Here is a 24,285-nt window from a genome sequence, read left to right on the forward strand (position 1 = left end):
AGACAGCTGAGGAGATGCCTCTCCAAAGCATCCCTGCCTTTGCAGGGGGGACCTGGGGCAGCCCAGCTGCGATGGTGGCCGTGTAGGGGAGTGCAGGCTCCGGGCACTGCTGTACTTGGAAGGCGCATCCTGGGCTTAAGGATAAATGAAGAAAAGACATGATGTCTTTTAATGGGATTTTTGCAGACATGTGGCTCATGGCTGGGGGCTGGCTTGCAACCATGTATGTAGCTGGCCGGCCAGAGAAAGGACTCAGTGGCCAGGCTGGCCGAGTTGAGAGGAATTTTAATTTTTGCTCTGTGCCTTTTCTCCCTCTCAGAAGTAATGACATGCAGGAGCCAGCATTAATGCACCATTAAGACTGCAAATTTCAGCACACAGCCATCAGGAAATGCAAATACTTGGGTCTACTGTCAGCTCTACTTCTGCTGTGATAGTGGAGGAAGGGGCTGGCACGTGGTTGACCTTTGCTACTATGATGAAATCCCTGGTGATGCTCAGCTTCTGGCTCTCACCTCCCTCCCCAAACCCTTCATCTTTCCCCACCTACATTTGGGAACACCCTCCCCCAGCAGCACTGAGGGGCACAAGGGGGAAGGTTGTGGCACAAGGTCATGTTTGGGCTCATCTGTGCCTGTCTGTGGAGGGTCTCCCTGGCTCCTGCCTGTGTCTTGGGGCACTCCTGGGAGGCTGGGGGTCCTGACGAAGCAGGATGGGGGGAGGCAAGTTGTGCCGCAAGTGCTTTGTCTGTGCAGGGATGTGTCTGTCCTCAGGCCACTGAGGGTGACAGCCTGAGGAAGAGAAAGAGAAGGGCTGTCAGTGGAGGAGGCTGCAGGAGCCCTTTCTGCAGCCAGCAAGCACTGCCCGTTCTACCTCGCAATTGTACTGTGCTTCGCTGGCAGGGACCTGCTTTTCCATAAATTTGGGTGGAAGGGAGAGTTTGGCAGAGCCCTGGGCTGCAGGGAAGGATTTATGGCTGCTGCTCTGTGTTCTCCTTGCAGGGCTGGGGCTCCAGCAGAAATGCCCTGGGGGAGGAGAAGGAGGAGGAAGAGGAGGAGGAGGAGATGGAGGAGGGAGCCTGTGCTGGCATCCATCCAGGGAATGGGGTCCCTGCCAGATCAGGGGAACATGGGCCTGGAGGGGGCAGGATGGAGGGACATCCTTGGTCTACCTGCAGGTCTGCAGCAACCATGGGGCTGGGAGCACCAGAGAAGGGATGGGACCCCCACGCCGGGCTGGGGGTGGATGATGCAATCCAACACGGGCACAGCTAGACACCAAGTCTCCCAGCAATGGGGAGGTGGTGGGGAGATACCTCGTCCAGATCCAGCAAGCCAGTGACATCTCCCAGCTCCAGCCTGGCCACGTGCCACAGGTCTCTGGAGCATTTCAGGGCACCCAGAACACCTCACCCCCTGGAACCCCTCAGCCAAGGCCACTGGCTGCTGCTGGTTCCAGTGGTGAGCACTGTCCCCCTTAAGCAGGCAACAGCATTCTTCTAGGAGCACATTTGCTGACAAATGACAGGTTTCCATCACCAGTCCATTGCCTTCTCCCTGGCTGGCAGCCTGGAGGGTGGTTCCGAGCACTCTCCCCAGCTCGGCCAGTGCACGTCTGTGCATCCCTCCTGGAAGACACCAAGCCCAGGGAGCATCTGGGGCTGGGTCACAAGGATGAAAACACACTCTGATAGCTCCAGCTGGCTATGGGCTATCAGAGGTGCTGAGCTGTGCTGCCCCAGACTTCTGGGAAAGGACATCTTTCCCTCTTCCCACTAAGATTTGAGTTTTCCAGGCAGCCTGAAGCAGCGCTGGAGCTTTCCCCATGGAGCCTTGTGGCTCTTCATTCTTCCCATTTTTCCTGCCCACTCTCTTTAACTCGCAACAAGAGTTGCCCGAGGAGGGAGACACATCTGAAATGTCCCTTTTCTCTCTTTTGTGGTGAGCACAAAATAGGTATCGGCCACATTTCCAGATGGGAATGTGAGGCCTAAGGATGGATAAAGAGTTTTCCAAGGCTTTGGAGCAAGGTGTGGACAGCGCTGAGAATAGCATCGCGAAATCTCAACTGCCAAGCCCTTAGCCTAACCAGAAGGTTATTCTTCTTCCCTTATGCTCATACATATCCATTAGGATGAGACCATATGTGTGAGATGTAGATGAATTTCTTTCCTCTTGACAAGTCCAGTTGGTCTTCCTAGGTAAGGAGATGATGGTCTGTTCCCATCCAACTCTAGGCTGGCTCTTTGCCGTGATTTCTTGGGTTGTGTCTGCCCTGGAAGAAATGGAGCTACAAGTCAGAGCTTCAGGCCCAGCTCTTCTCTGGTCACTGGGGCTTTCGATACGAGACAACCTTGGGAGCTGTAGAGGTCTCCCACTCAGTGCAGGGAGCAGCTGACAGCAGAGAACAGCAAGGTGGGATGGGGTGGTGGGAAGGAGCTGCTGACCCATGCTCCCAGCCAGGTCACATAGGGCATTGGAAGTGAGGAGGCAGCTTCTCCGACAGCAGGAGCAGTGTGTGAGTGCACCCCAATGCTCCTGCTGTTCAGGTGGCTGCACAAGGGGTCTCCCAGAAGACCTTGACAGGACCTTAGTGCATCTTAGCTTGCCCAAGAAGTTGGTGCTGCCCTTGCAATTGAACTCTGATGTTGAAGGGCTCATTGAAAATGAAGTGAGAAGGGGTATCTTGGAGTTTCTTAAGTGGTTAAGTATGTGATGTGAGAGACATGCAGTTATTGCTCAGCGTCTAAGCTTCCCTTCTGGAGGAAGAGTCGTCTGGATGTAACAGGTCCTTTTGACATCCTCCAATCCATTACAGGCTGCAGATCAGCACAGAGGTGGCATCAGCCTGGATGATGGATAGTGTTTAGATGATCAAGGGGGACAGCGTCCTATACCCATAGAGTCAGATTTGTCAGCTTCTTTCAATAACATTGATCACGTGTTGCTGCTGACGTCTTTTACGGGCAGTAAATGGGAGCAGAAAGGAGTGGGGTGGCTTCAGCGCACTGCTCCAGCGTGTAGGAGTTTGGGGGTTACTGCTCCTCAAGTCTGAGACTGTGGAGCTGGGCAAAGGAGACTAGAGAAGGTAAGGTTTGAGAGCTCTTTCTGCAAGGATGGGTGTGCTTGGCTTACAGCCACAGCCCCTCTGGCAACAGGTTCTCAGTCAAGGCTCAGCTGCAGCGGCATTGCTGGGAAGAGGGGCTGTGAAATGGGGGGGAAATGTGTCCAGGCAGGATCTCACAGCGGAGGGACCCACTGCGTGCCTTTTCTTAGAGGCCTTGTGGCTGTGGGAGGTGACAGAGCATCCTTTGTCTGCCAGACTGTCTCAGCCTCACTCAGGCTTTCTCGCTGCTGAACACGGTGCAGCCTGGGCACTCAGTGGGGTGACCTGACCTGCCTCCGCAGGGATGCGGCAGGCAGTGGGGGTTTTCATGGGGAGCCTCAGAACCCACAGGGTTAAACTCTGCTCGGAGGTTACTCTGCTTCTGGGGCTCCCGAGAGATTAACTTCTTCAGAATGTCCCCCCAGGTTGGTGTCCTCGCTGGCAAGGGCCTCTGCTCCCATGGCTCCTTGTGGGCCAGCTCACCCAAACTGGGCCCTGCCATGGTGCAATGGGTTCCCTGTAAAATGGGGCTGGTCCCCTGCTTAGATAGCCCAAGGATCATCTCTTCCTGCACCCATGGACACTGCTGGCTGCTGGCTCATGTACACCAACATGCTGCCGTGAACCAGGTCTTACACCACAAGCTCCAGGCCATTGCTTCTCTGTGGTCTTCAGGAAAACACAGGCATGCTCAGATGAGACTAACCATCATCCTCAGGAACCCAGATTCCTGCTGCCTGCTGAGGCTGCCTGTTGGCAAGGTGTGTGGGCAAGACCTGGGATGCAGTCAGCATGGAGGTTAGCGTGCTGGGCAGAAGGTGATGTCCTGGCTGCCATATGGGTGAGGAGGAGGCCAGCACAGTTTTCATTGTGTTTTCTCCATAGCTTCTGACTTAAGGGTGCCCAGATTAGCTCTTGCCATAAGTAATTTCAATATTTCCCAGGAAAATCATTTAACTTGCATGTCTGTTTCTAAGATCACAGTTGCCTTGACCCTTCGCTGTTTGCTTGTTCGGGTGGATGGCTGCAGCAGGCAGAAGCTGTTTGGAAAGCGCTGTCTGGCCCCACAGCCCCGGCCGTGGGGGCTTGCAAGGAGGGACCATTCTGGGAAGGTGTCCTCTCATCCCATGTGATGAGGCTGAAGGATCCTGTCCTACCATGAGACTGATGCTGAATTTGACATGGTAACACAGGGCTGGCCAGGAGACAAAACAAGGGAGGACATGAGCTGAGCAGGAATAATTCCTGCCCCGAGTCTGGCTTGCTCTGCGTTTCAGCTCCCAACTGAAGAGCAACCACCCTGGTCTGAGAACGGGCGTTTTCATGCCACTAGTGTCTTTCCAGACCTGGCTACTGAGCAGCAGCTTGGGGCAAACCAAAAAATCTGCAGGCATTGGGAAAGCTCCCATGTTAATGTGACCTGGGACCAGTGTCCCCTGCCTGGCCGTGCATCACAGCACTTGCCTGTCCCTCTCTTGTTGGCAGGGCTACCCTGTCAGCCCCCAGCAGCAAAGGCAGGCAGCAGGAGCCACCAGGAAGGAATCTGAGCCATGCCGGCGTGCCCCAGCCCCGCGGCTGCCTGCCCTGCCTGCGCAGGCAGATGGCTTTTGCAGGGCGCTCCGGATGTTGGAGCGAGGATATTTTGGACCACGTGGGCGTCTGAATTCCAGGCGAATCCCCGGCTCAAAAAAAACCAACACAAAAACCAACAAAACCCCCTAATGCCTGCCAGGGTCCCCGGAGGTGGAAACGCTGCATCTTGAGTGTCCCCGTGGCTCTCCTGCTGCCTGGCACGTAGGCGTGCCTGCAGCTATGCCTGCTTGCCGGGCAGCCCACCCAGCCCCCGGCTCGTGACAGGGACCCACTGTGCCTGCTCGCCCTTCTCCTGGCAAGGGCTGCATGCCCGGGGCACCCGGACGGCTGTGGTGTCCCTTGGCACCATGTAAGCAGCTCCTCAGACCCCGGAAAGGGCTGATTTGAGTGGGGGTCTTGCCTTGCCTCCTTGCTGAGGGCTGGGGGATGCTCACCAGGCCCTGCAGCTCTCCCTGCCGCACTCCCCCCTCACTCCCCGGGCTGGGTGGAAGAGGGCAGAGGGAAACGGGCTTCCTCCCTTCTCCCAGCCGCCGGCGCAGCGTCTGTTTGCTTTGAGGCCCGGGTCCCTCCTGCCAGGACATTCCCGGACAGCGGCTGCTGCCGTTTGCAGAGGAGCCGGGGGGGACAGCCTGGACTGCAGCCCCCCCCATTTGCAAAGGCACCCATGTCCCCCTCCCTGAGCCCCCCTGGGGACACAGGCTGGGCTCCCATGAGGGACATGAACCATTCATCAACCCCGTGGGCAGCAGGGGTTCATGCCCCCCCCCCCCCAGCCCTTTCCAGGAAGGGATGGCCAGTCCCTGTGCAGCGGAGCGGCTGCGGCATGTCCCCTGGAAGTGAGGCCAGCATGAGCCGCTGCGGCCAGTGCCCGCCATGTGGGAGACAGCTGGGGTTAAAAATTAACACAGACAGAGACTCAATTAACGGGCAGCTGGGGCCAGCGGAGGGCTACGTGCTGCTTGCTGCTCAGGGCACCCCTTTTTTCTGGGACTCAAGGCTTTTGCAGCCAGGAAGGTGGGGGCTCCCATGGACCCTCAGCCATGGGACAAGGGGGTTCGGTGTCCCCCATGCTTGGCTGGGCACAGGCAGAGCCCTGTGCCCCCAGGCAGCCAGCCCAGCACAATGGTGGGTCACTCTGACCCCAGGCATGGTGGGCATGTGGGGGTCGGTACCCAGAATATGCAGGCTGCTCCAGCTCCACTTTCTGGCACCATCAGGGCCAAGGAGAGCAAATTGATTTCTAAAAAATATAAGGGGTTTGTGCCAGCCTGACACCAGCTTGCTGGGTAGGGGCTGTCCCAGCACAGCATCCGGAGGAGCTCGTCCAGCTTCCCAGTGCTGGGTCCCACCAGGTGCCCCCATCATGGCAGCTGAAGACATCCAGCCCCCTCCAAAACCAGGGATGTCACCAAGGCCTGGGGCTCCTGGCACAGAATCTGGCTGGATTTGGGTCCCCTCTGCCAGAAGCCGCCCTGCACCCGGTGCAGAGGAGGTGACAAGCAAGTGCCAGCTCTGTAACCCACTTGGATGGCAGCGGCCAGGCTGTGGGGGTTTCGGGTTGGATTTGGGTATTTTGGAGCATGTTTATGCTCCTGAGGCTGTTGGGATGTGTCTCCTGCTCATGTAGCCTTGGCAGCCCTCCAGCTGCTATCCCATAGTGCCCCACTGCCACCCCAGCGTGGATCTGTGTGACCCCCCACTCACTGCTGCAGGGTCAGGCTGCCCAGCATCACCTCAACATCCAGTGTGCCCCTCCGAGTTATTCCCAGCCCCGTGCCTCCCCTGAAGCCAGGCAGGGGGGTCCTGAACCCCATCATGGGAGCCCAGTCCCAATGTGGCAGGAGAGGTTTTGGCACTGGTTCTGGCAGGCGGAGGCAGGAAGCAGCACTGCTGTTTGCAGGCAGGCTTTCCACCCTGTCCCCTTGCCATCTGTCCCTGTCCCATGTGCCTTCCACTCCTGTGCCCTATGGACTCCATCTCCAGCCCTGTCACCCTTATCCCCCTCCCTTTCCCTCTCCAGCTTTGTCCCCCTCGACCGTCATCCCTGTCCTCCTTGCCCTCCATCGCCATCCCCCTGAACTTTCATCCCCAAACCCATCATCCTCTGCCCCCGTCCCATCACTCTCCATCCTTGTCCCATTTGCCCTCCACCCTCATTCCCATCATCCTCCATCCCTGGCCCTCTCCCTCTCCATCACTGTCGCTGTCATCTTCCATCCTTGTTCCCCTCATCCTCCTCCCCTCCATCCCTGTCTTCTTTGCCAGCCATTCTCATCCTCCTGTCCCCCATGGCCCCCAGCACACAGCAGGAGAAAGGTCCAGTAGCAGGATGGAGGCTTGTGGGCTGCATCCCCGGGTGGATGTCCTTATGCCATGTGGATGAGCCAGTCTGGGGACACTGGGGGACCTCATTTCCATCAGGGCTGGAGTGCTGGGTGCCAGGCAGTGGGTACCAACAGGGGGATGCTGGGGAGCCCGGAAGGTTTCTGGGGAGTGCTGGGCTGGGGCCCACTTGGCTCTGTGACTCATTTTTCCCTCTCTTAGACTACTGCAGCCCTCAATAAAGGTGATTTTTTTTCTCACGTGAGCTTTCCAAATATGCTGAGCAGTAAAATCCAGCTGCAGGTGGTAGAGGACCTTTGGTGGGTGGGAAACTCCAGGTGCAGCCGCTGTGGGCCCAGCCTTTGCAAGGGGGACATCAAAGCCCTGCAGCTCCTGGTGGCACCAGGGGGTTGGGTCAGGTCCTTAAAAATAGCAAAAACAGGGCAAAGGAAATGCCCTTGGTGAAGCCCACCCGGATGAGAAGGTGTTGAATGCTGAGCCCAATTGCTGGCATCACTGTGGCAGGGCTGTGGCAGCTGGGGTGTGGCACTGGTGGGATGCTGTCCCTCCTCCCATGTCACTGGTGCCACCCGCATCGCACACGCCTGGCACGAGGCTGTTGCACTGCCGCCTTTTTAGGGGGGCAGAGGCTGAAGAGTGGAGGCAGGCAGGCGAGGAGTGTGCCGGGGCAGGCAAGCAGAGGAGTTGAGGGTGGCAAGCCAGGGTTGGCGGCGATGCCAGCCTGGGACCGGGCACAAGGGGTGCCCAGGAGGACAGGGCACTGCCCCCCCTTCACTGCCACCTGGGAGATGGGGTTTCGGGAAGCCAGAGCATTGTCACAGCGCCTGCGTTTGAAAATCCCAGTTGCTAAATATGCAAAAGGCGCATAATTAACGAGACATGGATCAAATACAAACGGCGCATCCATGCTGCTCGCCCCCCCCGCCCCTCAGATTTTTTGTTTCATTTTGAGGCGGGAGCAGGGTGGGAAGTGATTTCGCATTCCTGTGAAAAAAAAAAAAATCAACGGCAACACAAACCCAGTTTCATTTTTGTCAGGGTTTCTGCTTTTGGGAGGTTTTGGGTATTTTGCTGGCAACTGAAAAGGCTGCAGGAATTGGGGGTGGTGGGGTTTTTTTTGGGCTGTTTGTCCCTGGAAAGCTGCTCTCGGCTGAGGAGTGGGGATTTAATGAATTTTTTAAACTTCCAATTTTTCAGTGCCCACCCTTCAACGGGGGAAAAAAATCTCCCCCTTAGCAGCATAAAAATCTGCCAAAAAGTTGAGCAGGAAACTTCTGGGGCAAGTGTGTCCCCCCACGGGGCCAAACCTCGGTGGGGATTTGCCCCCTCCCTCCCGGTGACTTATTGGCTGCCATCGATTATTTGCTCTGTATCCCGGGGGAATTGGTCCCACGCGCTGCCCTGGGGGCCGGCAAGGTCCCTCCTGGTGACAGGCTCAGGGCTCAGGGGCTCTGCGGCTGAGGTTACACACTCCCGCACCAGTGCAACGCTCCCTGCGAACCCAGGCATGGCAGTGGGATGGGGGGGCTCTGCACCCCGGGATTCCCCCCTCTGCACCCTGGGCACACGGTGGTGACCCTCACTTCTGTGCCTTTCTTCCAGCCGAACCCCACGGGGACGCACAGAGGGGTGGGGTACATCTGGTGCAGCACCCCACAGAGGGGACAGAGGGGTGGTGTACCCATGGGGGAGACACAGAGGGATGGGCACCCCAAAGACACAGAGGGATGGGGTACTCGTGGGGTGACACCTCACAGAGGGGACAGAGGGCTGGGGAACACTCTGGGGTCACCCCACGGTGGGGGACATGGAAGGATGGGGGCCACCTACCAAGGTGAGGCTTCATGGGGTGGATGGGGCTGGAGGAGCACCCTGGGGTGACACCCCTGGCACACACTGAGGGTGGGGCACAGGGTGACACCCATGGGGCTGGACAGGGGACAGGCCACGTGGTGGGTGGGATGAGGGGGTCATGGGAATGCACATGGGGATGTCACCCCTCGGGGTGGTGTGGGGTGGAGGTCTGGGGAAGGCACGGCAGGGTGACACCCCACAGGAGGGATGGGGAAGGATGCTGGGGTGACACTCATCAGGGTTGGGTGCAGACTGGGGGGGCACGGTAGGTTGACACCCATGGGGGCAGATGGGACACGATGGGTACACCACAATGGCATCCTGGGGGGGGACGGGACGACACACAGGGTGCAGAGGTGGGTGACACCCGTGGGGGTGGAGGGGGGCACACTGCAACGACATTCGTGGAGGTGACCAGGACTGGAGGGGGGGCACACCACAGCCACACCTGTGGAGGATGGATGACCCGTGGGGGGACACAGTGGGGTGGCACCTGTGCGGGCAGGTGGGACACCAAGGGGCACACCATGGTGACACCCATGGGTGTGGCTGGAACACGGGGTGGGAGGAACACCCCGGTAGGGGGGGGCAGGTAAGACACGGGGGTCACAGCAGGGTGACAGCTGTGTGGGGTAGAAAGGTCACAGGGAGCACCTGTGGGAGTGGACGGCACATGGTGGGGCACAGCGTGGAGACACCCGTGGGGGTGGCTGGGACACGGCGTGGGGGGAACACTGCGGTGACACCCGGGGGGGAGCAGGTAAGACACGGGGGGCGCCGCGGGGTGGGGGCGCCCAGGACCCGTGTGTGCGCGCGGCGCGGCGGGGCCCGGGGGGCGCGGGGGTGTGCGGCGGGCGGCGCGCGCGTGGGGCGGCGGGGGGGCGCGCGCGGCGCGGCGTGGCTGGGCGCGCGGGGCGGTCCGGTCCGGTCCGGGTTTTGCCGGCAGCCGCGGGCAGCGGCGGCAGCGCCGTGCAGCGCGATTCGGGGGCTGTGCACTCCCAGAGCGAGCGGCGATGTGGAGGTGGGTGTGCGGCGGTGGCGAGGCACCGTGCCCGCCTCGGCTCCCCTCTCGCCGGGCCCCCCCTTCCTGGCGCGGGGCAGGTGCTGACCCCCCTCCTCCCCTTCCCTCCCCCCGGTCCCCGGGCAGCCCCCGGCAGCGCTGCCCGCAGCGGCGGCGGCTCCCGGACCGCCGGTAGGTGCCGGCCCCCGGGGCCGGTCCGGCGGGCGACGGCGGAGTTGGGGTGGGGGGTGTGTGTGGGAGGTGGTGGAGGAAGGGGAGGGGGGAGAAGAAAAAGTTTGGCGGGGGGCGCCTGCGGCTCGCCCCGCTCCGCCCGGCGCCGTTACCGGGCTGCCCGCGGCGTCGGCGGGGCGCGGAGCTGGCTGCCTGCCCGCGCCGGGGCCCGGCCGGTGCTGCCTGCGCGGCTCCCGGGCGGCCCCGCTGCTTCCCGCGGGGGGGGCGGCGGGGTAACGAGCAAAGTTTTTCTCGGTGCAGCTGAACCTCCCCCCCGCTCCACTTCTCTCGTCCTCTTCCCCGGTACTGTGCAGCTCGGCGGGGATGCGCTGGGAGCCGCGGCGTGAGGAAGGGGGGAAGGGGGGGGGGGCAGGGATGGGGCGACAACCCCCCCCGCCGCCCCGGGCCGCCGCGGCATCGCCGGGTGGTTTCCCCGGTGACAATGGTGGCGGCAGGGCCGGGGCCGGCGGGGGCGGCGGGGGCGGCCGCTCCGGCAGCGCCGCGGCGCCGGGGGGCGGCGGCGCGCCCCGGGCAGCGGGCAGCGCGCGCGGCCGGCCGCTGCCACCCGCGGCGGAGCTCGCGTAGGGGGGGCGGCGGGGGGGAGCCTCCACCCGGCGCCTGTCGCGGCCCCTCCGCGCTCGGGTTCACCCGCGTGGGCTGCTCGCCTCTGCTGGGGCTGCGCCGGGCTTCGGCGGCAGTTCGGCTCCCCCGCCGGTGACCGGCAGCGGGGTGGCCGTGGGAGCGGCTCCGCTCGCCATCGCCCAGCCATGTGCAACAACTAACCCAACTTTATTATTACCCCCTCCCTTCCCAAGTAATTTCCTCCCCCGCTTTGCCGTCAGATGGGATGCCCACACCCCCCGCCCGGCGGGGAGGGCACCCAGCGCACCCCGACACCCCGAGATGCGGCCGATCGCAGCGCCCACCGTGTCACAACCCTTGGACGCGCCCGGCGTGGGTGCTGCTGGCCCCCCAGCCGTCGTGGGCTGTGTGGATTGTGCCTGAGCCCTGGCATTACGGCACCAAACTCCACCGAATCGCGGCCCCACAGGCCCCGTGGTGTTGGTGGGTTCCCCCCCCCCTCTTATTTTATTTTTATTATCACTATTTTATGGGGTTTTTTTCACCGCATCCCACAGCCGGCGACGTCCTTCTTGCGGGCCCGCGTTTGCTTTGGGTCGGTTTATTCTTTGCCGGGATGATTGATCGGAGAGAGAAGGAGGGGGGTGGGATGGGGATGGAGGGGGGGCGAAGCGCCGCCGCCCGCCCCGCTCCGCGTCCCACGCATAAACAAAGCTGCGCACACATCCTGCGATAACGGGTCACATGTGTGCGCGCGCCGTCGCCCCTGACCCCGGCCGGGCAACCTTTACCCCCCGCCGCCCGCCCGCTCGGTGCGAGCGACCCCGGGGCCGGGGGGGGGGCGGGGGCGGGCTGGGGCGCTGCGGGGACGGGGAGGGCTGAGGCAGGGTTTGGGGAAGGGGGGGATGCACAAGCCCGGCTACCTGGGGTGTGGGGCCGGAGCCGGCGGAAGTTTTGTTTCTCTGGAAACGGGCCCTTGCTGTGTCAGCAGCCCCTTTGTGCCGCTTTGTCCGCTCCCCCCCCCCGGCCCCCGCGCCCGGCGGCGGGGCCGCACCTGGGGCTGCAGAGGGACGGACCCCCGCTCTGCTCCCCAGCCCCTCGCTGCTCCCCGGGGGGCCAGTTGCATCCCCCTCCCCGGGAGGGCAGCGGGGTTGAGGTGAGGAGGGGTCGGGTGGGAAGGTGAGGGGGGGCGAGGTGGGGTGACCCCCCAGAGGTACCGCTCAGCGGGAGCACTTGTAGGCATGGAAACCCTTCTCCGTCAGTCTGTCCGTCCATCGTCTCTCCTCTCCTTCAAATTTCTATCCGGAGAAGCTTTGCAGAACCATCCTCTAGCAGCACGCCTGTTCCCGGCACCCGAGCCCAGCGGGGATGCCAGCGCTCGCCTCCCTGGCGCAGCCGGTGGCTCTCGCCACCACGTCTAATTCAAATTGGTCGCGGTGTCACGTGGGCTGAGCCTCGAACCCAAAAAGTGTCACCACGCGTGGTGGCTCCAGCTCCCAGCGGATGCCCACTGAAGGCCCAGCAAACCCGCGATGCTGGTACCGGTGTCGCCCCGATGATGCTGCCTGGTGAGCTGGCAGATGTCGCACTCTGACCTCAGAGCTGGCGTTGGGGCTGTGTGAGTGTGGGGGGACACACGAGACACACGGTGATGGGACGATGGGGATTGGGACGCGCCAGCCTGTGACAACAAAAGCAAAGTAACAAAGGACCCGCCGGTGACGCACAGAAGTTCGTCCCGGCCCCCTGCTGCGGCCATCCAGTGCTGTCCTGGGATTTGGTGGCCTCACAGGCAGGGAGGGGGTTTTGCCTGTTTGCCGGCTTCGAGGGTGCAGGCAGGGATTGGGGGGTGGTATGTGTGTACTGGGTGCCGTGCATGCCCCCCACCTCCGCCTTGGTGGGAAGAAGGCAGGAGGCAGCCGAATTGTCCTTGACATGGATTTTGTGGCGGAGATGCGGGCAGCCAGCGCCGCACTGCCAGGAGCCTGGCTGCACCTCCTGCCCCTGGCGCTGAGTGGGTGGGCAGGGGAGAGGGGCTCTGGGTGCTGTGCCCCGAAATTCAGCCTGCCCCTCTTCCTCCTCCTCGGCAAAGGTGGGTGGCGGGTGAGATGCGGTGGGCATACAGGGCAGCCAGTGTTTTGAGGATCCACCACCCCAGGAGTCCCTTGCCCACCGGCATCCCCTGGTGTCACTGGGGCTGTTCCAGGCTGGGGATGGGCGGGTGTCAGCGGTGCAGGTGCTGCTTGCCCAGGCCTTGGGGATGGTGCAGGACTTGGGGGTGGTGTTCTCTCCCCAAAATTGTCCCCTCTTGCCAAATCTCCTGTTTGGGGGGGCCAGGGGCAGGGCCAGATCCTGGGCGCTTGGCCCTTGGAGCTAGCATCCCCTGACACGTCCTGCTGTGGCCGTTTAGGTCTCAGCTGAGGCTGGATCCAGCCCTGGCTGGTCCCAGACCGTCTGCCTCTGACCCCCCCAGCAGGGGACATTCCCCGGGGTGGCGGGAGCGGGTTCCGCTGCTCCCCTGCCCCTCCTTGCCCTGCCGGTGCATTTGTTTTCCCAAACCCTGGCCGTAGGAACAACCTCTTGATTAAGTGTATTAATAGTTAAACTTTCAGCTCATAGCTTAAACTCACCAGACCACGAAAAGCTCCCTCCTTTACTCATGCTCTGTTGCTCAACTAAAATATTGCACTCAAAAGGGTTGGTTGGGTTTTTTTTTTTTTCTTTCCCCCTCCTTTTCCCCTGACTTGACTTTGACTCCTGGGAGTGTGGGGGGTCTTGCAGGGCCCCCTGCATGGGGGAGCCCTCCAGCGGTCCCCAGTGCCCCTCTGTGAAGAGGCTGGGCCTGGAGGTTGGGGGTCTTGGCTGGCGCTGTGTGTCCCCTCAGTGAATGGGGCTCTTGAAACTGAGCCAGACTGGGGAAGAGGATGGGAACCACCATCCTGGGAAAAGGGTGGCACCCCACCCAACTGGGGACATGTGGACAGGCTGCGGTGGCTGGGGAAGGGATGGGGATGCTGGTGTGTGGCTGTTTTCTGCCAGGTGGGTGACAGGGCAGGAGGAAGGGTGGGAGGTTCAAGCATACTGAGTGCAAGGTCCTGCACTGGGGTGGGGGCAACGCCCAGTCCCAGCACAGCACGGGGATGGGTGGGTTGGGAGCAGCCCTGTGGAGAAGGGCTGGGGGATATCGGTGGGTGACAGATGGGATGTGAGCTGGCAATGTGCGCTCACAGCCCAGAAAGCCAAGCGTCTCCTGGGCTGCATCACCAGCATTGTGGCCAGCAAGGTGAGAGCGGGGATGTTACCCTGGTGAAACCCTCCAGAGCGCTGCATCCAGCTCTGGGGTCCCCAGCACAAGACAGATACAGATCTGTGAGAGTGGGGTGGCGGGGGCCGGGGAGCACATTGAAATGGCCTGGGGGTTGGAAAAGCTCTGCCGTGGAGAGAGGCTGGGGGAGTTGGAGGTGTTCAGCCTGGAGAAGGCTTTGGGGAGACCTTAGTGCAGCCTGGCAATGCTTAAAAGGGGCTTCTAAGAGAGATGGAGAGAGACTTTTTACAGGGCCTGTCGTCGCAGGACAAGTGGCAACGGTTTTAAATTGAAAGAGGGCAGGCTTAGATGGGACATAGGGAAAAAATGTACAGTGAGGGTGGCGAGACACTGGCATAGGTTGCCCAGAGCAGCTGTGGATGTCTCATCCTTGGAAGTGTTCAAGGCCAGGTTGGATGAGGCTCAGATCAACCTGATCTAGTGGAAGATGTCACTGGCCATGGCACGGGGGTGGACTGGATGGTCTTTGGAGGTTCCTTCAGATCCAGACCCTTCTGTAACTTGATGGAGGGGGGCAGTGGTGTAGGAGGGGTGGGAGGGAAGAGGTGTTGGAGCAAAGGGGTGACTGGAGGAGGAACCACTTCCAGGAGGAACCATCTGGGAAATCCTAGCCCTAGGCCAGTGGGGAGGAGAAGCGGGTTTGCTCCTGCCCATTGGTGGCTTTGCCCTGGGGAGCAGGGCAGGATCAGGGCTGCAGCAGACTTTGCCTTCACCAGCGAGTGGCTGAGGGGGACTGGTGGATCCCATCACCTTTTGGAGAGTCTGAGGGACACGTTTTACCCTGGCCACTGGCCCTCAGGTGCCTGAAGACCAGAGGCAGAAGAAGCTTTTGGGTCCCTCAGCATCTCAGTGCTGACGGTACAAATGTGCCATGGAGCAGGCCCAATAGTCTCTCCTTTTGGAGTGTTGTGGGGCTGGGGGGGTGCATTGATAATGTCTTCGGAGTAGTTTCATCCCAGCTTGTCTTTTTGCATGGCTTGCAAGCAGGTGGAGGGTATTGACGGTCTGAGATGACAGCCCTTGACGCACATGGGTGGCAGCCTGTTATTATGTAGATAAAAGGATTTTTAAGGTCAGAAGGTTTTTGAGAGACTGCCTTGGTGTCTCTGGTTTCTACCCATCCATTGTTATGGCACGGAAAAGGGACCTGAAAAACGGCCCTGCTGTGGTCACCTTGTGAAGGCTTGGCTCCCAGGCTGTGGTCTTGCCTTGGGATTTGTGGGTCTGGCTCTATGTCATCATCCTCAAACATTGTTGCTTGTACCAAAGCATCTTCCATTGTGTGAACTTGGACATCCTTTGTACTGGGAGGATGAGGACCCATCGCCTCCTCTGAGTGATGCGTACAGGTTGGTGCCCCAGCGTGGGAAGGTATGTGTTAGCCCCAACCTTGGAGCTCATGGCAAAGAAAGAAAATGCCATTTTCTGATTTTCCAAGCAGGATGTGCTTTTCTATCTCCATGCTCCCAGCTCAGAGAGGTGGGAGATGGAAAAGAGCTTAGGTCACTGGCTCTGCCCCATGTCAATGCTGTGATACAGTTCTACAGCAGGGGCACAGTGTGGGTGATGAATGGGACCTGCACCAGTGTGAGGCGTAGCCTGTAATTTCTGGGTCACTTCTGAGATGGGCCTTATTCCCAGGGTCCGATTGTCACCTTCGTGGCACCAGACCCTGGGTGGGAGCACAGGCTGGGGAGCAGTGTCATCTTGGTCTCGTAGGCTACAAGGTGCTTCTGGGTGATTCCAGTGGGTTCTGGGTGACTGCTGCCACCCATGAGACCCCCCAAGTTGACCCTGGCATACATTTACTCAGCACTTGCTGAGCATCCTGGGCATGGTCGAGGCTTGAGCAAGGGTTGTGTTTGTGCTCTGGTATAATAAGGTTGGGTCCATTCTCCTCCGGTGTCCTCTACTGCTGCTGCCTCTGGTCATCTCTTGGTTCATGGGTGGTTGCCCACTACTGGAGGTAGCCCTCGTCTCACCTGCGGCTGTGGTTTGATGGAGGTTTCATTTTTGCCTTTGCAAACCTGCCTTGAGTTCATGCCTGTGCTCCAGGTGTTCATAGGGATGTCTGGGCAATATCTACCTCCCAAGGTCTTCCTTATGAGAGTCTTTGGCTTTGCCCAAATGAGCACCATGGCTCCATCCGCTTGAACTCCAGGTGGTCTCTTGGTGTCCCCAGGGGTCCTGGTGTCATCGATTCTCACTTCTTCTTGCTGGAACCTGCCCGTGTGGCTTTTGTGCCTCTTTCTGTCCCTCAAAGGCTGGCTGAGAAAAGCAGTTTGGGGTCCAGATCAGAGTCCTGAGTCTCTGACTTCAACATCCCACAGGCAGAGGGGTTCTGACTTGAACATGCCAGCCCTGAAGGGTCTCAAGGGTCTGCAGATCCATGTGGTCTCAGCTCTGGTTCCTCCATGCCCTGTAGGCTCTTCTGCACCTGCTTGTGGCTCAGAGGCAGGTTCCTGCTCTCCAGCCTCTCCTGGAGCTGGACCGTGGCCCACGGGGGGCCATTCACGTGCAAGGAGCGTTGATGCCTTGGGAATGGCTTGAAACTCTTTGGCGCTGGTGCAAAGCCTGATGGAGGGGGGTCTACACCCATAGGAGATGCAGACCAGTGCTCTGCTGTCTGCTTTGCAGGAGCCTGTCTTTGGGTGTGGGTCCAGGTCAAGGGAGAGCAAACGCGCTGTGCCTGCAGGCATTCCTTGGAGGCTGTGTGGGGTCTTGCCTCGTTTTACAGACTCATATAATGGTTTGGGTTGGAAGGTACTGCTGAAGATAATCTAGTTCACCCCCACCTCTGGAAGATCTAGGGACATCTTTCACTAGATCAGGTTGCTCAAGGTTTCGTCCCATCTGAACCTGAACACTTCCATGGGTGGGCATCCACAGCTTCCCAGGGCAACCTGTTTCAGTGTCTCGCCACCCTCATTGTACAACGTTTTTTCCTTATGTCCAATCTAACCCTGCCCCCTTTCAGTTTAAAACCCTTGCCCCTTGTCCTGTCATGACAGGCCCTGGTAAAAAGTCTCCCACTGTTTTTCCTATAAGTTCCCTTTATATGTTTCAAAGTCTTTCAGTAGTCCAGGTCTCACCTGGGCCATTAGGGAGGTGAGGGTGGGAGTGGCTGAGACACGGCAGCAGGGTTGCGGACAGCCTGTGTGGCTGAACCTGGAGCTGCGAGTGCTGGGCTGTCCTTCCCCACCTTCCCCTCCTGCACCCATGCCGTGTCCAGCTGGGATCACAGCAGGGAAGTAGATTCCAGCACCCATCGCTCCTGGGGTCCCCACGGCTGCTGCCTCTCCCTGTGCCCCGCTGCCAACTGCAGACATTTCCCCCAGTTCCCGCAGCCCGTGGGAGTGAGCGGCTGAGGATCGCTGGCTCAGGGAGCACTCCTCTTGCCCTCTGCTTTACCTTCTGCATCTTGCTAATCTGATGACCGGAGGTATGCGAAGCATTTCAAATATGGCCTCGTTAGCTGGCTCCGGACAGAGCACGCAAGAGCCGTTCCTTCACACTCCTATTCCAGCTGGCTGTTGCCGTTCCCTCCTCCCACGGGCATCCCGCTGCCATTTGCCCTGCGCTGGCTGGGATCAGCACGGCCGGTCAAGCCCATGCTGCCTGGCCGTGGGATGGATGTGCCCCTTTGCAGGTCGGCTCTTGGCTGCGCGGGTGGCTGTGGGTGGGCGTCGGGTCCTGAGAGCATCACTGGGCATGTGGACAAGGGGCAAGTGCGTGCCAGTGCTGGGGAGTGGGATGTCCCGTCTGTCCCCAGCCTTGGCAGGTGCTCGAGCCTCCTGCAGTGTGCCCAGCCTGCTGGAGAGACCTGGAGGGGCAGCTCAGGGTAATGCATGATGGGTGGCCCTGGGGGTGCTCCCAGGGTGCTCTCTGAAAGGCAGTGGGGTCAGGGACATGGGATGGCGGGTTCCGGCCCTGGTGGGAAGCACCCAGCATGGGAAGTACCCAGCGTGGGAAGCAGACGTGTGTGTGTGTGTGTGTGTGTGTGCCATGATGTGGCTCTGGGTACAGGGGAGGGGGGGTCCCTGGGATCCCCAGGGAATGGGTGCTCCCCAGGGGGACTGCAGCCTGTCTCCAGCCTGCTCTCCAGGGTGGTCCTCGTGGTGCTGTGCCTGTGAGGGTGCTGTGGCACCCACCTTGGGGCCCTCTGCCTCTGCCTGACCCACCCCCCTGGGTTTGGCGGGTGGAGCATCCCATCCATCTGTCCATCCGTGTCCGTCTGTCCCCCCCATCCCCGCCGCGCCCCAGTGCACATCACTGAACCGGCACACTGGGCTGCCCGCTGGAAGGGGCCCCATCCCGGCAGCACTGCCGTGATTCTGCCTGGCCGGTGCCACCAGCCCCCGCGCCGGTGCTGGCGGGGACCTCTGTGTTCTGCGTCCCCTGTCTTGCTGTGGCGGCAGCGGGAGCCTGGCAGCGTCTCCCCGCTCCGCTGAAGGAGCTATTTAAAGCTGGGGCAGGGGGGGGAGAAAAATAAATGTAGAAGATGAAGATGATCATGGGGGCTCTGGCCACCCTGGGGGCAGCTGTCCCAGCATTGGCATCCCTGAGTAGGGGATGCCGTGGCACGGCCCGGCCCGGCCCGGCCCCAGCAGGGCTGGGAGCTGGACGCCAGGCGTTTGCGCTTTAATGCATCAGGACAGCTTGCAAATTCCAGCCTGGCGCGGCAAGGTGCCGGCCGCGGTCGAGCGTGCGCTGTCTTGCGGCCGAGAGGGCCGTGCTGCCATAACTGGTTAGCTCGCCGGGCGAGGGCCCACGGGGGGGGCTGGGGCAGTGCTGCGGGCAGCCCCTGCCTCCTGCCATGCTGGGGAGGGCTCTGCGCAGCCCCCGGCAGCAGCAGGGGCGGGGGCCAGCTGCGGAGCGGTGGTGGTACAGCGGGAGGTGAGGCCTGGGAAGGCCAGTTCTGCAGGGACCCTTGTCCTCCCCATCTGCAGGGACCCCCGTTCTGCCATCTGCAGACGCCCCTGTCTCCCCTGGCTGCAAAGCCTCCCATGTGCAAAGCCCCCTGCTCCCCCTGCCTTCTGCAGAGCCCGGTCCCCCCACAAGTACAGGGGTCCCTGCCCCCCCCATCCACAGGAACCCTTCTCCCTTATCTGCAGCCCCCTGTTGTCTGCCTGCAGAGCCCTGGGATGATTCCCAGGCATCCCCCTCCCCCAGCACCAGTGATGAGTTGGAGGTGGTTCAAGGGCAGCCTCTGCCGTCTGAATCCCTGGGGAGCGGGGGGTGACCTGTCATCTCTCCACATGGGGGAACTGAGTCAGGGGCCATCAGAGCTGCTGCCCACACCCCGGCAGCTGCCATGGTCCAGGGCCCCGTGTGTCTGGCAGGCTGGGGGCCAGTGCTCGGGGATGCTCCTGGGGGTCCCTGTGCACCTTGGCCGTGGGGGGTGCAAACTGGCAGTGGACGTTTTTTCACTGAATCCTTCCTAAGAGGCCGTTTCTTATCCTTTCCCTAAATATTTCTTAAATGTTGGAGCCTGTCAGTTGAGCTGAGACCCACAGGCTTCGCTTCCGTTGCCTGACATGCTTGCATCTCGCCACCACTGTATCACCTCCCTTCTCCCCATCCTCACATTTGAGCTCCTTAAATAAAAAGGCTTTTAAAAACATATATTGGCCACCTTGCTGGGAAAAAACAAGAGTCGCCTCAAGTGATAAACCCCCAGCACCCAGGGGCCTCAGCGCATGTTCCCCGGTGCCACTTCTGCCGGGTGCTGCTGATGGTTGCCACATCTCGGGCTGGTGGAGGACAGGGCTTTTTTCTTTGTGAAGGCATTGGGGGATTAGCAAGAGGATTAGTAAATATGACCCCAGGTAAAGATTAAGACCCCCAGAAAAAAGGAAGAAAGGTGAAAAAGGTGTTGGTTTTTTCCTCCCATGCTGATGCACTGTGAAGATTAAAATGGGATGCATTCATGCCATGGCTGGCAGTTCATTTAGGGGTGGAGGGTGGCAGGGATGGATGGGGAGGATGGGGTGGTGATGGGGGCTGTCTCTGTGGGTCCAGAGACACCAGAGCCAGGGAGGGATGGGGACCCTGGGGGGCCAGCAGCAGGTCCCCAGTGATGCTGAGGGGCCAGGCTGCCGGTGGCTGGTGCTGGCTGCAGGCAGCCACAACTGGCATTGGGTGATGGGGAGGAGGTTTGTGGGGGGGACATATTGATAACCGCTGCCAGCCTGATCCTGGAAATAATTGGCACTGGGCTGTGGGGTGATGGCTTCAGCAGCTTGTCCCAGAGGCTGATAGCTTGACAGATAGGGCAGGGAAACATGACTGGCAACAGGGAATAAGTCCCCCTGCCACCCACAGCTGCCTGTGTTAGAGGTGGGACGTGCTCTCCTCCCACCCAAGCTCCCTGGCCCGCATCCCACAGACTGTCCTGCCATGCGGCTGCTTCCAAGGATAACTGGGGATCCGGTGCTGATAATTTGGGTAATAAATCTCCTTGCCTTTGGCTGGACCCCCCTCCCTTGGTGGCTTTTGGGCCGTAGGGCTGAGGAGGCTCCTGGCAGAGCCTCCACAATCTTGGCTTTCCCAGTGGCAATGCTCCTCTGGGAAGCACTGGGAGGAGGGGACAAGGGGGTCCACTCCAGGACACGGAGGGTCCACACTGCACTGGGGATGTGCCCCCTCCCGCAGGCAAGAGAGAGGGCTGGGAGGGGACCAACTTCCCTGCCATGGTGCTCCCGCATCGTTTTGGTGATGGAGAGGGAAGCTGCTGAGACCTGGGGAGACCCCCTCTGGGCTGTCTGGCCTTTCTGAAAGATAATGTAACCAGTATGTGTACTGGGAGGAAACTGGAGTGGCCATCTCTGGGGAAGATGGGCAGCGGTGATCCCGGCACAGCCATGTCCTTGTCCCTTCTCCTCCCTGCCTGCCCAGGGCAGGGCTGGCCCCGGGGGAATTCCTCTCCCCGGAGCCCGGACCTCTCCCCTGGGTCCCTTCCTGCTTTGTGGGGGTGAAGCAGCGCAGTCCTTTCTTCAGGCACGTCCTGGCAGGGTTGACCCCTCCACTGGGGCTGAGCCTTTTTGGGGGGCTGAGCACTGGCTTGGTGATCAAACACTGTTTGGAGGGCTAAGGACTTGTTTGGGGGGTCAGGCATTGTTTTGGGGGGCTGAACACTGTCCTAGAGGTCAAGCATGGGTCTGGGGTGCTAAGCATCCGCTCAGGGGTTCAGTGCCGGCTTGTGGGGGCTTCGCACTGGTTTAGGGGTTGAGCGCTATTTTGGGGAGCTGAGCACTAGTTTGGACATTGAACATTGTTTGGGGGTATAAGCACCATTGCAGGGGCTTGAGAACTGGCTCAGGGGTTGAGCAGTGTTTGGGGGGAGCTAAGCACTGGTTTTGGGGTCAAGCCCTGGTTTGAGGGGCTGAGCACGAGCTTGGGAGTCAGATGGTGGCTTGAGGGGCTGAGCGCTGGCACCACAGCTGGGTAGGCAGCTATTACACTGGGGTGATGTGGGCAGGTCCGGCCACCAATTGCTTGGGCATTTCGCAGCCTGGGGGTTTGGATTCAGCAGTGGCATCTACCAACAGGCTGCCAGGGGCTGCAAGCATCCTGAGAGTGCTGGTGGGGCATACCGCTTGTGCTCCTGCCTTGCACCTAGTGCTGTGAGGCTGAGGCTGATGGTGCTGGGTGGCAATTGTACCTGCTCTCTCTTTGCTCCCTGTCCTCCTCCATGTGTCCTCATGCTGCGGTGGCAGTAGGATGGGGGGGAGCAGCAGGAAGAGCTTGCTCTGGGTCCATTTGCTGACACCAAATGCATGGGCGCATCCTGGCCCTTCCCTACTTCAGTTTTCCTCCTGCAGTGGACTTCTTCCACGGGTCTCCCCCACTGCATCCTGTCTGGCTGCTCTCCCACTGGGCTGCCATGGGGCATCCCTGCGGCAGGAATGGGAAGTAACACCTCATCTCCATGCCCTGCAGCAGGGTGCTGGTACACAGGGCGATGCTGAGCATCCATCTGAATATTCCCCTGGGAGGTGGGGTGTGCTGGTAAGCCTCACCTGGCCAGCTCCGTGTAGGAGCCTGAGCCTGCTCTTCCAGCAGTCCTGGCAGCTGTTGCCAGCCAGGAACTGAATCCACCAGGACCTTCTCCTGGAGCAGAGGTGGCCCTTGGACTGGTAGCCATGCCCGTGCTGTGGTACTGGCGTGCGAGCGGGTGTGTGCATGTGTGCAGGGAGCATCATTCCGTTCCGGCTGAGCTGCTGCTGTTGGAGGCAGGGAGAACTGCATAGTCTCCTTCCCCCGGGGGTCTGCAGGTCCAGGGCAGCATGAAGAGGTGGTAAAGAGGAGCCCAAGGTGTCTCCCAGCCATGGGGCAAGGAAGGGTGCAAGCTCAGTTGTGCTTCACAGGTCATCTTGAACCCTGCCGGTCCTGGGGACTCATCTGTCACCCTGCCTGTGCCTGGGTGGCAGCAGCTGTACCTTCCCCTCTGCCCCAGGGGAGGCTGGGGCACACAGGCCAGGCTTTTCCTGGCACCAGGGCCATGCTGTGTCCTGGGACTTGTCCCTCATGCCATCCCTACCGCAGCACCTGCTCTGGACTGTCGGGCTCCTCCTGGCATTTCCTTTCCTTCTGTGGGATGCAGCCCTCCTCCTCCTCAGGGATGTCCCCTCTCCTCCCGAGGGGTGGGGGACAGATCCAGTCCAGGAGGAGGATGCCTGTGGCTGCATGTTCAGCATCTGCATCAGCAGTGCCTCCCTGCTGTGGGGCTGGGCTCTCTCTGCATCCTGCCATGGGGGTCATGCCCATGCCACGTACCATGGGCTTCCTGGGATGTGGTGGCACTGGCAGGGTGTGATGTGGGTAGAAGGTCCCCTTGAAGGATAGGGAGGAGTGACACCACTGGGGACACTGGTCTGGCCGAGTCCCATCTTGGAGGACAAAATCCTCCTTTTCCCCCCACCAGCTGGCTTTGCCCTGGGACACTGCTACCGGCTGCATCTCCAGCTGACCCCAAAGCTCTCCTGGGGGGTGACCATGGCATGAGGGGCCAGGGGTCTCCCTGCACCCCTCCCAAACTTGCACAGAGACCCCATACTGGAGCTGGAGTCAGTGTCTCACAGAGGGGAGGTGCTCCTGGGTCCCTCAGGAGCAGGTGCACCCTGCTTGGCCCCGCTGCCTCTGAGCACCTGACATAATTTATTTTATCAGGTGGACATAAAAGCAATTGAGAAGAAACTTGGAAGTTCAAGAGGGGCCTAGGGCTGCCTGCGGACTTTGAAGACATGGGTGGGTGCCAGGGGGGCAGAGGCTGGAGCATGGACAGGCACTGCATAACACCGCCGGCTATTTTCCTGGATGCAGCACCCCTCTGTGCACACTTGTACTGGAGTGGCCATGGGATGGAGACTAGCATGAAAAACCGAGTCTGGGTTGCTTAGCATGGGCACATCCCTGCCCTTTCCTTGCTTCAGTTTCCCTCCAGCAACACAGCTCTCCCAGGAGTCTCCCAGCTGCCTCCTGCCTGTAGGGGTTTGGTTCCAGCTGCCCTCCTGCCGGGATGCCATGGGGCATCCTGCCCAGGCAGGCAGGGACGGGCAGGAACGTGGTGCCCTGTGGCAGGGTGGTGCGTACTCGGGGTGATGTGGGTTGCTGAGAGCATCGCTCTGAGTATTCCCCTGCAAGTCTGACCATGAATGTGAGCAGGGGGGCCAGGTGCTCCATAAGACACAACCCCCCAGTGCCCTCCAGGCTGAGGCTGCCCCAAACTCATCTCACAGGTGGAAATAGCTGCAGAGCAAGGAGAATGCTTGGCCACATCCCTGCCCAGCTCGCCTTCAGCCGCATCCTGGCTATAGGGCTGTCTTGCTCTAGAGGGACCCTGCAGCAGGGGCCCCCGGCCAGGCTTTGTGCCGGCGGGGGGGGTGTGTGTGGGGGGGTGTGCTGCAGCGTGTAGGAAATCACGTGGTTTGGGGACCTGGGGCTTTACGGGAAGTGAGGGTTGAGGCGAGGGTGGAGGGACCCCCGCTGGGCAGCTCACATCCCGCCTGGGGGGCAGCTTTGCCGATGTTAAGCTCAGAATTGGGCCCCCAAACCAGCTGCCCCGCGGCGGCTTGCCGGCAGCGCGGGGTGAAGGGCGGCGGGGGGGCGATGAGCCGCCATCCCTCCCTGGAGCAGATGGTCCCTCGGCAGCAAGCTGCCCCTTCCGCATCGATTACCCGGCTTGGCCGTTTAACGATTGCTTTCCGGGGTTAATTAAACTCTCCTCGCCGAGGGCTGCTGTGCGGTGGGG

General features: G+C 60.7%; 1 protein-coding gene across 3 annotated transcripts in view; it reads left to right on the forward strand.

The window, feature by feature from the left end:
- The first annotated feature begins 9,824 nt into the window (after positions 1-9,824).
- Positions 9,825-24,285, forward strand: part of CXXC5 (CXXC finger protein 5) — a 38,224-nt gene continuing 23,763 nt past the window's right edge. For 2 of the 3 annotated variants that reach the window (XR_005105789.1, XM_037397818.1), the window contains exon 1: positions 9,825-9,916. The gene's annotated coding sequence lies outside the window, so the exon portion shown is untranslated. Of the gene's footprint in view, positions 9,917-10,313; positions 10,430-24,285 lie in introns of those variants that run through there. The other variant, XM_037397821.1, reaches the window with a different exon arrangement.

The sequence above is a fragment of the Falco rusticolus genome, chromosome 8 (genome assembly GCF_015220075.1).
Source record: "Falco rusticolus isolate bFalRus1 chromosome 8, bFalRus1.pri, whole genome shotgun sequence".
In the NCBI taxonomy this organism is placed as follows: domain Eukaryota; kingdom Metazoa; phylum Chordata; class Aves; order Falconiformes; family Falconidae; genus Falco; species Falco rusticolus.